This window comes from Mizuhopecten yessoensis, unplaced genomic scaffold (genome assembly GCF_002113885.1).
Source record: "Mizuhopecten yessoensis strain PY_sf001 unplaced genomic scaffold, ASM211388v2 scaffold716335, whole genome shotgun sequence".
Lineage (NCBI taxonomy): Eukaryota > Metazoa > Mollusca > Bivalvia > Pectinida > Pectinidae > Mizuhopecten > Mizuhopecten yessoensis.
The window spans coordinates 200,429-214,081 of record NW_018480065.1 but is presented as its reverse complement, the minus strand read 5'-3'; the positions used below and the strand labels follow the sequence as shown (position 1 = coordinate 214,081).

The following is a 13,653-nucleotide window of genomic DNA, read 5'->3' as shown; positions in this document are numbered from 1 at the left end:
GAGAGCAACGCCACGTGCCCACATATTCAAACGAGTTGCTATCCTTTTCTATCGATATTCAAATTGTGATGAACGTTTCATCAAATTTCAAAAACGGTTTTCTATAATGACAGAACTAAGCTCGTTCGAATTAGACATAAATTCAGATATTGTTGTCATGAAAGGTTAACACTTATTTACCATCTTTACCATTACGTAAGGGAGTAGTTTATGATATAGCTGTCTGTCTAAAATACAGCTATATATANGGGGGGGGCTTATGCTATCATGCTGTGTGATACGCTCTATAATAACTGCTGCTAACAGCTGTACTTTTCAATTGTAAACACGTCCGTTGACCTTATCTAAGGTGTCATCAATTACGTGATTAATGATAACTGGGGTTATTACAAGTAACAGTGGGAAATAGGAATGTTGTAACCTTTAAAATGATGGCATAAGTTATATGATTACAAGTCATTTATGAGTGTTGTAATCAATGCAGTATTTGCAGGACCAACGTAAATAAGGATGTAATTTAGGTATTTTCTAAAAAGATCTGTATATGTGCGATATTATTTGATATGGGGAGGGTAGATCTAACGAAATGGAATTCGTTAAACACTCAAAAGAAATAAATGTAATGCTTGCCATGAATAATTACTGATTGCCTCTCTAGCCTTATCCGATTTCGTGCCTTTAAATAAATATTCATGTAAAATCTGGTATATTTTCAACGACGTTTTGGTCTGTAATTTTGGACAACCACTAATGAAATGTGTATATTGGTTTCCGTTTGGAGGGTGGATATCTTATTAAACAATCAATTAGATGATCAAAGTTTGAATATTGACCAAACAATTCAAACAATGGATCTTAAGCTCACAGCTATAACCTTGCCTATACCTTAAATTCACCATAAAATGGTTACATATAACGACAAAATAAACCGAATAAATACTTCATACTTCACTTTTGATTCATATACTAAAGGGAAATAGTATGGAGAAAACTTGTCTTTATACATTGACGTTTTTTAAAAATATGTAGCACCGGCTTTCAGTTGCATTTTGTTTAAAGTCTAAATGTTGTAGACTGTTTTATGTAATATCATCCCTTGCAGGTCCACTCTCCTTCCAGACCATATTGAAATCAACAAAAGAATTAATTTTGTTGAGGTGCTGAAAGTTTTATTAAAATATAGATAAAAAAATAATACTTCCCAAACGGGGAATCGAACCCCGGCCGCCGCGGTGAGAGCGCGGAATCCTAACCACTAGACCATTTGGGACATGGCTAACAAGTGTTATTATACAGATTTAGAGCTACTTTCGTTAAGTACACTAAACAGTCAGTCACTTCTGCTACTAAAAGAAATGTCATATGGAGAGTGTAAATACCGTTTCACACCTACTTGAATAAGGGTTATTACTGCTATGTGTAATCCCATTGGAATCCGCTTTAAACCTCAGTATTTTACCAGTATGACAGCCACACAAAGCCGGTAAATCCACAAATAGGTAAAGCTTTAAAAAGTAATCAGTTAAGGTCCTATTATGAAAATTGACACTTCATGTCCACCAACAAATGGGTCTCGCATTGACCTCTGACCTGTTGGAAGTAATCAGCTGAGTAAAATCCCCCAACAAATCGCTGATGTGGTACCTGCATGTAGAGGAACCCGAGTGTTGCGAGGCTTTCTTCGGTCAGTCCCCTCTGGGAAATCACCAAAAACTTCTATTTTAAATGATTGCCATTCTCAGACCAACCATCCCTTTTCATTTGCGACAGGCTGTTCGACCGTGATGGGAAAGAAACCCAGCAAGATGACAACAGACATTGGACTCCATAGTGTGACAAGGTACATTCCGGAGACTTTCTAGCTTTGGGAGGCGCCATTACATTACATTGTTAAAACGCTTACAACTGTTACACAATTTTTATTTTATATTATTATATCCATTACATTATTAGTTTATAGACAGTTTGATATTTAAATTGTTCATAAACAGAAGAACGTTTTAGTCCAGTCAGTGTATGGTGAGCTTTATACACGAGCGGAAACGTCACGTGTGATAAATTGGGCAAAGTTAGTGAAAAAATGTTATTATGTACTTATGGTTTCGGATATGTATGTATGGATTGAACAAGGAGTTGGAGATGAAAAAGTATTTTTAGAATTATTTCGGACCAGAGTGAGTGATATTTTTATACAGGATTGGCATAGTGCTCTTGTTGACTCGCCAAGAGCAAGATGTTATATACGTTTATCAAATAAGTTTGGTTATAAGAAATATCTTGATATAGTAAACGATAAATAATTCAGAAAATCTTTAACAGCGCTTCGCATATCTGCCCATAGATTAAATATAGAAACAGGGAGATGGCATAGACCTAACCCAATACCTGCAGAAATGCGATATTGTAGTGTGTGCACTAAAATTGAAGATGAATATCATTTTGTTATGGAACGCCCGTTATACTCTGATATTAGATCATTTTTTTTTGAAAAAAAAACATATTACTGTAGACCAAATATGGACAAATTAGTTGAACTTGTTTCTTCAGAAAACAATTTTATTATTAGAAATTTAGCTATGTTTATTTACAAAGCAAATGAAATTAGACATGGAATTTTGTTTAATGTGTAAATCAATTCCTTGCATCCTTCGCTTCACAATAATTTTTTGTTAAAGTCTATTTCATAATGTGTTCATGCTTACTATTGTGAATGAGAATATGTTCCTTGGAAATGTGTGTTATTTTGCTGCTATAAAATTCATGTAAATATGTATTTATTATTGCCATTATGTCATTGTCATGTTTAAATGTGTGTAAAGCACAAAGGCATTGTTGCCTATTGCAAATTAAATAAAAGGCTTATCATGTAAAAATCCGGAAAATCACAACAACTTACGTGTTATGTGCACTCGTCCTGCTCAGAGCTGATATGCTTCAGCAGAGAGTATCGCCAGCTTCCGTTAGACAATGCGCGGTATCATAGGGAGCACTTGAGCGACAGAATCAGCTATACGTGTATCAAGCGTCGGTGGCCATGGTAATCACTTGCACTGTCACTCAAGCGATGTGAGGCGGCGTGGACCAATCAAAGGCAACCAGTCGTCGTAGCATACTTAGCACGAAACCTATTCATGATGTTATGGTACTGATTCCGAGCCGGAAGTGAGGTTACATATATGTATGACGTAAACATATTTGTTTATGGATTCCATTTTACCAGTGAAATTTCAGAAATCATCTGTTTGATAAAAACTTACATCTCCACTGCAGCGTCGCATAATGGGAACCAGCAACGTTTGCTCAGAAGAGCTATTATTACGACAAGTAAAGAGAATGTGCATGAAAACAAATCATGTACGTTGCAATAAAAACAGTGTATAAATAAAACAATTACAAACCCTTACCCTATTACAAACTGCACTTTTTATGATTAACAAACGATTGTACCATTATTATTATTATTAAAAACCTAAAAACATCTCACTGTAAGATTAGTTTGGTCATGACCGGTGTGAAGAAAAATTGACTGAGTAAAGAATCCACCTAGAAGATTATATGACGCTAACATGTGCAGACATGTCCTATCCGAGGGTACACATTTTTTGGCAACAACCGATGCTTGCCGAGGTATTTGTAACCAAAATATTTGGCCAAGGTGTGTAGTTGCCATCTTTTGGCAAAATATCAAATTCTTTCATATCGAACCGATTTTAAATTATCCTTTGCACTGGAAAGAGCGTGTTACAGTTCGGTTTATACTGAAAACATAGCCTTCAAATCGTAAATAAAATGCATTTTAGTGTAAATAAACACATTGACTGAAAACTGAACAGTCAGAACGATTAACATGACGTAAACTTGTTGCGGCAATTCGTCGTCTCTTTATCTTTACATTATGGTGTCATTCATATAGATTTATCTTACAGTGTTTTCCATCATTGGAAACCTATCTTACACACATGGTCAGCTGTGTAAGAAAAGGATATCCAATGAATGACATCATAATTTCTTAAGCATTTGGAGTCCTGATATTTTTCTTTAGTGACTTCCTTGATGGTTTACTAGCTGTAACTGTTGTTTGTGACGATGGCTGTTTAAAAAAGAAGCATATACATCCGTTCTAAGTGTAAGGTTGTGTATGAGTCATTATTTGAGCAACTGGGGGAAATCGCCTTCATATTGGCATTAGAAATATAGTATATCTGTGTGTGTGACATGGCCTTAAACCCACTATAACCTCGTAAGTAGCATGCATGTTTTAAAGCTAGACAGAGAGGAGCCAGCTGTTGGAAGATGACACAATAGTCAAGATATTTTAAGGCGTTTTAGTTGATAGTGAGAACTCAGAGACAATGAATACGTTTTTGGTGATGTGCAAAATTTAAGACTGAATGAATCGTGGTGAAAAATCAAAAAATCAATTGATCCACAAGTTTTCAAGGACGCTGGTTTTCTTCTTGGTCAAATCATATGTAATAGAAAGACTAATTTGGTAACAACATTACAAGCAGAAAGCTGGGCGGCAATAAGTGTTAGGGTTGACAATAAGAAGATCTTTAACAGATGAAATTGTATATTTCTTCGTCGCATCAGCTGTAAGACTAATACACTGATTGGTAGCTACACTGCTAATCTTTCAAAACACTGGGTGGAAATAAGTGCCATGTTCGGCGGTAAATCTATAACAGGTGCAAATATGGATCCTGGCATGCTTTCTTCTCTAGTTGTACATTAACATCACTTTATAGGAAACGGTCCCTATAATTAAAGGCAATTTCGGAAGAGCTCACACGTCAAAGCTAGCGAAAGAAATAGGCTTGTGGTATTGTCATTAAATACGATCGAGAGGTTCAATGTTTTTACGACTGATTGCTGCATTCACCATTCAATGGAATCCTAAGAATGTATCGGTATGCTGATGTTATCACCTCGGTTAGCTTGTAACTGAAGGCTAATTATGGTAAAATAATTATCTTGGAGACGTGCAACGTGTGTTCAAGGAAATTAAAAGAAAATTGTGAATAAGGGTAGTGAGAAAATGAATGTATTAAATTTATTTCTGTAGAAGTATCATATGTCAGTAGAATAGGACAACAAGAACAGAAGAACAGAGTTCATTTGTTTGTGTGTGTTTTACGTCGTTTTAACACATATGGTCATCTAAGGACGTGACAGGTTTTGGTGGTGGAGGAAAGCCGGAGTACCCTGAGAAAAACCATCGACCTAAGGCCAGTACCGGGCGACTGGCCTTGTATGTCTCGTACCTGCGACCCAGTGGTGGAGGGCTAGTGGTAGCAGAATGTCAGACGCCTTAACCACTTGGCCACCGCGGCCCCTCCAGAAAAACAGAGACAAGTTCAAAGATTAATAAATGGCTTATACTTATGAATTGTAAAGTTTACCTCGCAAACGAAAAGTTTTAAGAGTATTTTTTGCTATAAAGGGATAAAGAAAGACGAACGTAAGACAAACGTGTGGTTGCACAAATAACATTCTATAACTTATAAAACATGTCAAACAGGAATTACACGGCACCATACAGCTGTTTCGTCCACTTAGGATTCATCGGTCATGCTAGGAGCCGAAAGGTGGAAATCCGAATTGTCTTAACTACTGGTGAAGCAGAGGGGCAAAATAGCTACCGGAAGTCAAACATGAATTACACTGCACCATACAGCTGTTTCGTCCTTCTAGGATTCATCGGTGATGCTGGGGGCCGAAAGGTGGAAATCCAAATAGGACTAAACAAAGGAAACAATATAACTGTTCCTGTAGCATATTTGTCAATATCATATATAAGATTTTGAGAAAGAGGTTTTCATACTTTCAACATGTTAACACTACTGATTTTGTGCCTGGGACAAAAAATCTAAAAAATCTAAAAATCTAAAAATCTAAAAAATCTTAAAATCTAAAACATTTCGAATTATCAACATTATTTCTGTTTATCGAAATGGACACATGATTTTACCAGAATACTATAAAGACGCTATAAGTTTGTAACAGAACTAGGTACACAAATCAGGAATTGTGTTCAATGAAACAAACATTTAAAGTGGGTTCATTTCTTTAAAAAATGTCTTCTTAACTTTAAATAGTTAGTCAATCATGTGTTAAGAATTATGATGAAAAAAGGCAATTGTTTTGTAGTGGTTTTTGAAATGTTATATCTCTGTTAAGTACAACTTACTTTTGTTTAGCGACGGTCATGCACAAGCCCTAAGCAACACTAGAAGGATATCATCGACATTAAAAGTGTCCAAACACACATTAGAAGGTAGAAAATAGAAACACAAGGAGGCATATGAAACCCTATACAAGGTGGAAGATTGGCGTGGCCGTTCCACTTGTAAAAATACAATTCCCATATTGTTAGTATTGTGTGATCTCGCGGAGTGCAATCGATAAAGCATTCGCCTTTCAGTTTCATAAGGACAAAGGTCGCTGAGGAAGCATGTATGCCTCCATTTGAATTTGGTTTGGTTTGTCTTTAACTTCCTATTAACAGTAAATGTCATTTAAGGCGATCCAGGCTTTGGTGCCGGAGGAAAGCCGGAATACCTGGAGAAAAACCACCAACCCGCGAAGGTACCCCACGTAGGTTTGAACCCGCGACCCATTGGTGGAGGGCTAGTGATCGAAGACGGTCAAACGTCTTCACCATTTGGTCACCATAACCCGAGTTTTACATTCATATGTAATAAACAATACCCTGAGATTATTTTTAATGTCTGCTCAACAAAAGTATGGAAAATAGCCTATAAATCTTGAAAATATTTTGTGCTATGTCATAGAAATGTATACCTAACCTACCGTGAAATGCAGTGGATAAACCAAGGTTTTATTCTGTACCTGTCAAGTTGACGATGTTAAAGGCTTTGATTGAAAAAGTATATTGTCGGTGAACTTTTTCAAACGTTCTTGATTACTTAATTAAAAAAATATAACTATTGTTTTTCGATTTCATATAATGAACGAATCTCGAGGTTTTGATTTTAAAGAAATAATACTGAACAACCGTTTCGACTGGTAAATGACCATATATCTTTACAACTCCGAACAGCTATATGACTGATAAGTAACTGCATGTATATACTATACAGCAACTGAACTAATACCGGCTTCGCATTCAGATAATATCATGGCGTCATAAGTTTTATCGAATTTCGATTACAATGGTACCTTCAAAGTAAGTAAATTATGTATTCTTATGAAACAAGCTATACCGCATATAACTGTATGTATTGAAATATTGAAGTGATAACAACATGAACCACAGTAGCACACCGGAACCGGAAGTCCTAGTTGTCTCGTACATGCAGATCACTCCGAGAAGCTCGATTGATTTTTGCGGAAGGCCCTTTAGCACTGACGATAAAACACAAATATCCACTCATAACCCCTCCTGTCTATTTCCGGGAAAAGCATGAGCTGCAAAGCTAGAGTGGATTCTGTGGGAAGCATGGGACTCGTGGTTATATGACAAGATATAGCAGCCGATCCTTGAGACGAGACCCCTCGGGTTAGTATTAAATGCTTTTATAGTTCAATGTGAGGATATGCCTGACCCCATCTTGACCACCCCTCTTCAGGGTATTGTCGACTGTATAATCAAGTGGCTCGGGAGATTCCTGCAGCTATACGATCCCATCCTAATATCACATTAAATGCTAATACTGCCATCAAGACGTATTTCATTATTTAGAGTACGGTGCATTTGACTGGCACACCTCTCGTAAAGCAAGGCGTATGCTGATCAACGTCTGACAAAAAGTCTTCTTCATAATCGATTCACATCGTCTTTAGTGTTGTGCGAAAAAAAGTAAACATTATGCATGAAGACGGCTAGCTGGTTTGCAGATATAACTACGAATACAATAAGTTCGTAATTAATACCTATTGGAAAAACAAAGAGCTCTGCGCGTAACCATTGATTGAATTATGAAGGAAGCCAAACAAATGACGGACTAATGTCAGAAATTAAAAAGTATTTTTCTTAAATATTTTATCATAATGTATTGATTATCACTGCTTATTGATATACATTATGCATGTTGAGTTATATTTTTAATTAGAAACACATGCGAAGGTGTTAATTTTAGTACATCTATACAATGACACTTCATAGAAAACACATACTTAAAACGTGTATGCAACAGTAATAGATAAAGTAGTAACTACTCTTGTTGGGTAGATATGGACAGACTACGGTAGATTGTTATTGTTGTGTATTTAGATATACAGAAAGATATAACATTCAGATATAACCATATTCAACATCATAACATTCTCTTTGTATTTTTCTTTTATTTGAATTAACACATTATCATACATTTTTTTTTATATTTAAGTCTAAACAGACCAAGCATCAAATGGAAACCTTGTCTGATTCATCATATAGGGAAACGTGTGCTATTATATATTTCACCAAAGTGTCGTATTTTGTATGAAATTAGTAGTTGGGATATATTTTACACAGAGTACATAGAGAATAATGGACCGTGTTCCTGGAATTGAATTTAAGCACATGTCTTAGTTTTAAAGGTTACTTACAGACGATCCAAGGTATTCAATAAGGGTATGCGTCTTCTGATTAATTGACAACCGTCATGTAAACATTTGGGATCTTTATATTTGTTCTCTACACTTATTTCTTTTCCCCTAACGTCTAACTTAGCAGTATATCGAGTTTGGCCTTATTCCGTCTTTGCGTATTGCAGAGTTATCTTCTCTTGGGAGCAGGTATTGATTGTTACGTCACTGGTTTGTGTGTGAAAATTACGTCGTTTTATCAAAAATTGATGACGTTCCTCTCACAAACAAGTGACGTAACAATCAATACCTTCTCCCAAGAGAAGATAACTCTGCAATATGCAAAGACGGAATAGTTGAGCTTTTGCCTAAGTGTGGAGAGAGTATTGGTATGACAAAACAGTTACGGCTTTGGCACTCGTGAAATAGTCGTTAACTTATATTTACATTTGTTCTCCATCCTTCCATTGCAATGCATTGAGAGGCTAAGTGTTGTCAATACTCTATACGAACCTTTGCTATTGTAACGTCATCAATATATTTGTGAAATTATCAATTTCATTGCTGTCAACACTTAATTAATTTTCTGTTCAAAGAACTGTTCGAAATAGCTAAATAAACCAGTACAACTCTATCAAAATGTAAATATAAATAATGAATATATTAGCAAATATTGTTATGGTCCTATAACACAAATTTCTATCGGTGACAAACTTACATGCCATCAATAGCAATGTGTGTTATAGGAACATAACAAGATTTGCTAAAACATCCATTGCTTAAATATCCCTTCAGGAAAAACTGTATCCCTCGGCATAAAACCACAATACCTCGGCATAAACAATGTCCCTCGGCCAGCGGCAATTTGGAAAACAATTGTCCTTCATGAAAAATAAAATGACTAGTTCCCACTTTGTTTTATCATTCAGCTTTTTTGCTTTGAATATGTGCAAAATAGTCTCAGGGTGATCATATTGGACAGGTAACATGAGGTACGTAAATAATTTTCATGAAAATAACACTAATATATATAGATGTATGTACAGAAAATCAATAACGTCAATTCGGCTAGTGGTACGTTAAATACCGTCTACAATCAAACAGGTCTGTGTTATTTTGGCACTCTGTCGGGACTTGTGCTATGTTCTTCAATCAAACCCGCAGTACAGTGCCAATATGTCTTCCTTAAGCCAACACATCATTGAGTGGAAGATTAGATTTCTTCATTAATGAAGGCGGAAATAGTTGTCCAGAAGCGCCGGCCACAAGATGTATGAATTTATAGCGGAATAAAAGTAAGTCAATTACAACAGGTCCTTCGGATAGTTTGTTCAGATTGAGATAACGAGTGATAAAACTACTCAATCAGAATTGTAATTACTCCAAGGCTTGGTACAATTAGACAAGTATTATCAATCAACTACATCACGTGACGCTCCCACACTGCCTGGATGTCTCTGGAGTAGGATTGGACGTGACAGACCGATTCTACATAGGATCTACCACAATTCAGATGTCGTAATCGTCACTTTGGGGGTATGGATATGCAAATGAATTGACCTTTACGATTGCCATAATCTCTTGATAATCATAAGTATGTCAGGTCAATTAAGTGGTTAATAGACTTACACGTAAAATCGCCGAAAGGTGTTCCAAGGCTGGTTTGGGGATGGTCCGGTTATAATTGGTTCTCACTTGCTTGTATAATTTAGTGAACCTGACATGATTCATGTTCGGTTTCTGTTCGAGTTGATTACTTTTTCGAGAAGCACGTTGTTGATATTCATTTGAGCCTTTGTAAAATCTATTATCGTTAAACCCCCTTGTGCGAGACATTTTAAAAAGCCCACATCAAAATCGTTTTATTTCCAAAGTTTATTTCGTTAATATTAGCTATTATTATTGATACATATAATTATGTAAAAATTAAAAGATTATTTTTCGGAAAGTATAGCTTCTATATTTAAGCCATTCCTGCAATGCATATAAGTTTGTATTTAAGTGGGTATGACAACTCCGTACATCAGAACGGACACTGTGTACATCTTCATATATTAAGACAATAACAGATACATATGCACCGAACAAGCAATCAATAATACTCAATTTCATGATCAAAAGGCCGCAACTAACCCATGCCTATGATATATATACACATGCAGATGGCTAGCAGGAGAATGTACCGTCCTATGAACAAAACAAAAATCTCCCTGTTAGCACTAGAATGCATGGCTTATCAAAATTCATTAGCCATAAAACGATTTTAATGTTCATAAAACTGTTGCATTAATAAAGGGAAGAAAAGAATAGATCCATCCCAATTCATTTTGATAGCCAATATTTACTGGAAACAAAACTCTCGTTATCATTTATGACTACCACTTAAAAAAACCCAGAAACTTCCATGTTTGTCGAAAAACGATGTGCATTTAATAGCAGTTAACTCTATCAAGTTTCAAGGGAAAACCTTCAAGCTTAAAAGGTTCTATGGGGCAATAGTCATGTAAAATAGTATTTACCAACATACAATTACAGAGGACTTGGTGTGTTTGTGAAGAGGACCATTGTGGAGCGATACTGCTTCTAAATTTTGCTAAGACACTCAGGTGTGTTCGTCGTATTTTGAACGTGATTTAAGGATCTGAACGTAAATCTTTCTTGAATGTTCTATAAATCATAAGTCATGTGTTTGTTGCTCTGGGATTCTCAAATCCAGGTTTTGTTTTTGCCTTAGCTCCGGAAATGACGTCATGTTATCCATGTTTGTGTGAGACCTTAACTGCTTTGATGCCCTCTGACTTTCCTTTTTGCTATGACCAGCTGAACACCATAGGTATTTATGAATACTGTAGTTCTGATAATTCTTTGGGAAGTCATATTTTAACGTTTCCGGTGGACGTCATGTTTGCAATTTATACATAAAATCAGCATTTGGGTGAGTGATGTCGCGGAAAGTGCTAGTATCAAACATTGGCATGAAGTTAATGCAATTTGATTGATTTCATAGAATATCCAACACGGTAGTTCTAACCATTTATTTTCTTGCTAGCCAACTTAATATTTAATACATAAAAGAGATATTTCATATATTTTATTTTCGCATTGGAAGCCACTGGTGTAATCGTCATGGAATAATCTCCATTCTCAGTGGGTAGTGTAAGTACTTCTGTGAATAAATAATTGACGGAAGGTGTTTTATATCAAAATAGGCATGAGTATCCTTACTTGTTCCTATGCGCAGTAATATTTCATCTGTCAAAAAGTTATTCAAATACAACTGTATAACAATAGTATGCTCCTCTTCATTGCAATACCGGGATGAATCACGTGAAGTTTACCAACAAACTAATTGTTAGAAATCCTCCTATACAACCAATAACTAATAAACAAATACCTGAATTTGATCATGCAAAGGAAACTTCCACGTCTGCCATACAATAGTTATGGTTCGAAATGTGCGTAGATAGCAATCCTACATACAGATTTTGTTATCATTACCATGCAAAACGCTTTCGATGATGAGTAATATTGTATTTTAAATTATTTTCAACGACACACTCAACGAAACATAATATCGTTACGTTTCATGTTTTATTTACATTGCATAAACATCGGCTGTTAAATAGTATTGTTTTCATGGGGAAATGTGCATTTGTAAATTTGATTGAAAAGATTATTTTATTCAACAATCAAACATAGTTATTACATAAATAAAACAGCAGAAGGATGGGAAAACAAATTTGACCAATTATAAAAACCTCTCCCAGACGGGAGATTTGATATAAATCAAGAATATGTATTTGTTACTTTTGTTATCGATGTTGCGGTGTAGATTTTATTTATCATTTTGAAAAATATCGGTCAGCCATTGTGATGTGTTGTAACGGCTTCATCCTAAGGCACGATTTGTCAATAATATTGCAGCGGTCTTATCGGATATTCTGCATGCGCAATATTAACTGATTCATGGAGGGTCACATTGGAGTCGGAAACAATAAAAGAGACAGACAAATTTCCGGATAAATCATGTGTCATCAGAACCAGGCAGAGGACAGGACAATTAAAATACAATGCATGACGTGGGTCTCCATGGAATAGGGAGAATAGGTTGGACCGGAACACACAGCGTAGGACTTCTCATGTCTCCCTTTGTTGCCGAACTCTTGCCAAGTATGGTTTCTTCCGGCAACACTTTTAATAAACCCTTTCACCACTGTATACCATAACGGACCCATTCATATCAATGCATGGTAGAGTCTTCTAAAGCTACATAGGGATGAAAGGGTTAAGAGAAAGTAGACCAAACAATAGGTCGTTTCATCACTTGATTTCCATGTTTGGACATGTGGTCGAGGGAGTCGCTCCAGAAACATATACAGATCCTAGGTCTGCTTTTTATGGATTCTGCGTCATTCAGTTGGCCAAATAGACCGGTGCCGTTCTATAGAGTAACATTGTCATTTTTCGTCTTCAAAAGCTCTACGGTAATTGTAAATTTAAAATCAAATATAAATTCCTAAATCAGTTATCTAAAACTTTTTGAGTCTCTATGATATATAGTATCTTGGTTTGGAGTAGAGACTAATTATTAAATCTTACACTGTGTTCATTCCTTTCGTTTATACCAATATAATTAGATGAAAGCGAAATCGCAGCTCTCAACTTCGAGCTATAGAGCATAGAGGATAGTATTGTATCTATTTATATATTATATTGAAGAGTTATGTCACTGATAGGTCATCCTGAAATAAATTTCATAAATCACAACCGGAAAACTGGCTTTAGTATATTGAATTAAGTCAGTAGAAACTGTCACATCCTATCCCGAGCTTCATGGTGTCATCATGTGAGGAAATTACATTAGTCCGGAGTTGATTCCATTAGGACTATAGGTTTTGGAGACATTCCAATATTTTTGTTAATAATTCTGCTTCAAGTGGCGTACTGTAAAGAGAGGGAATATTTTCTCTGATAATAATCGTGGATTTAAAATCTGTGTTAGCTTATATAATTCATTGATGTGATTTTTATATTTTAGAAACAACATCTCTTTGTGTGACAACTGCTCCTGTCTCAATGCTGGATTGCGTGGACATTGGTGGAATCAATCGGGAACCGTCG

General features: G+C 35.8%; 1 non-coding gene across 1 annotated transcript; it reads right to left on the bottom strand.

Annotated features, from left to right (window-relative positions):
- Nucleotides 1–1,198: 1,198 nt before the first annotated feature.
- Trnae-cuc lies at nucleotides 1,199–1,270 on the bottom strand. Its single transcript has one exon. It is a non-coding gene; the product is annotated as a tRNA-Glu (tRNA).
- Between the last annotated feature and the right edge of the window lie 12,383 nt (nucleotides 1,271–13,653).